The 1857-nt window shown below is 38.1% G+C and overlaps 1 protein-coding gene across 3 annotated transcripts in view; it reads left to right on the plus strand.

Annotated features, from left to right (window-relative positions):
* Window positions 1-1857, plus strand: part of CLIC2 (chloride intracellular channel 2) — a 109802-nt gene that overhangs the window by 97961 nt on the left and 9984 nt on the right. The gene's annotated exons all lie outside the window — the stretch shown is intronic.

Consider the following 1857-nt stretch of genomic DNA (forward strand, 5'->3'; position numbering starts at 1 on the left):
TCTCAGCCTCCCAAGTAGCTGGGATTACAGACATGTGCCACCATGCCTGGCTAATTTTGTATTTTTAGTAGAGACGGGGTTTCTCTATGTCGGTCAGGCTGGTCGTGAACTCCCGACCTCAGGTGACCCGCCCACCTTGGCCTCCCAAAGTGCTGGGATTACAGGTGTGAGCCACTGCGCCCGGCCAAAGCACTCATTTCTAAACCTTATTATCTAAGGTAATATATGTACCTTTCAGAAATTTGTGTTCAAGTAAGTAAAGCATATTAGAATAATTATGGGTTGACAGATTTTTTATATAGAATTTAGAGTATTTGTATGGGGTTTTGTTTACAAATAATCAGACTATAGTATTTAAACATGCAAAATAATTGACAATAATGTTGCACTTGTTTATTAAAGATATAAGTTGTTCCATGGGAGCACACATAGACAGACATACATACACCCAAATTATTGCATTAAGAATCCTGGAGCTGTGTTGCAGACCATAGCTGAAGCAGTTATTTTCAGTCAGGAAGACTACCTGTCATGAAGGTATAAAATAATTTAGAAGTGAATGTTTTTCTGTACCATCTATGTGCAATTATACTCTAAATTCCACTACACTACATTAAAGTAAATGGCCATTCCAGAATATAGATGTGATTATAATCTTAAACTAATTATTATTAAACCTGTGATTGCTGAAAATCAGTGATGCATTTGTTATAGAGTATAACTCATCATTTATAGTATGTTTTAGGTGGCATTATCATACCTAGACAATGAATAACATATTCTCAGTAAATTTATATAGCAGTGAAGAATTACATGCCTTCTGGTGGACATTTTATAAGTGCATTTTATATCACAATAAAAATTTTTTCTCAAAGACAACCCCATACTCTCAACCCAACAGGTCCTTCAGCTGGTAAACAACTTTGGCAAAGTTTCAGGATGCAAAATCAATGTACAAAAATCACTTGCATTTCTTTACATCAACAACAGCCAAGCTGAGAGCCCAATTGGGAAGGCAATCCCATTCACAATTGCTACGCACAAAAAAATAAAATACCTGGGAATACAGCTAACTCAGGAGGTGAAGGATATCTACAATGAGAATTACAAAACACTGCTCAAAGAAATAAGAGAAGACACAAACAAATGGAAAAATATCCCATGCTCATGGATAGGAAGAATCAATATCAACAAAATGACCATACTGCCCAAAGCAATCTAAAGATTCAGTGTTATTTCTAACAAACTAACAATGACATTCTTCACAGAACTAGAAAAAACTATTTTAAAATTCTTATGAAACCAAAAAAGAGCCCGAATAGCCAAGGCAATTCTAAGCAAAAATAACAAAGCTGGAGGTATCGCATTAGCCAACTTCGAACTATACTGCAAGGCTACAGTAAGCAAAACACAGCATGGTACTGATACAACACCTGTAATCCCTGCACTTTTGGAGGCCAAGGCAGGTGGATCACCTGAAGTCAGCTGTTCCAGATCAGCCTGGCCAACATAGTGAAACCCCGTCTCTACTAAAAATACAATAGTTAGCCAGGCTTGGTGGCAAACGCCTGTAATCCCACCTACTCAGGAGACCAAGGCAGGAGAATCGCTTGAACCTGAGAGATGGAGGTTGCAGTGAGCCAAGATCACGTCATTGCACTCCAGCCTGGGCAACAGAGTGAAACTCCATCAAGAAAGGAAGAAAGAAAAGAAAAAAGAAAAGAAGAAAGAAAGAAAGAGAAAGAAAGAAAGGAGGGAGGGAGGGAGGGAGGGAAGGCAGGAAGGGAGAGAGAGAGACAGAAAGGAAAGAAGAAAGAAAGAAAGAAAGAAAGAAAGAAAGAAAGAAAGAAAGAAAGA

The sequence above is a fragment of the Hylobates moloch genome, unplaced genomic scaffold (genome assembly GCF_009828535.3).
Source record: "Hylobates moloch isolate HMO894 unplaced genomic scaffold, HMol_V3 SCAFFOLD_7, whole genome shotgun sequence".
In the NCBI taxonomy this organism is placed as follows: domain Eukaryota; kingdom Metazoa; phylum Chordata; class Mammalia; order Primates; family Hylobatidae; genus Hylobates; species Hylobates moloch.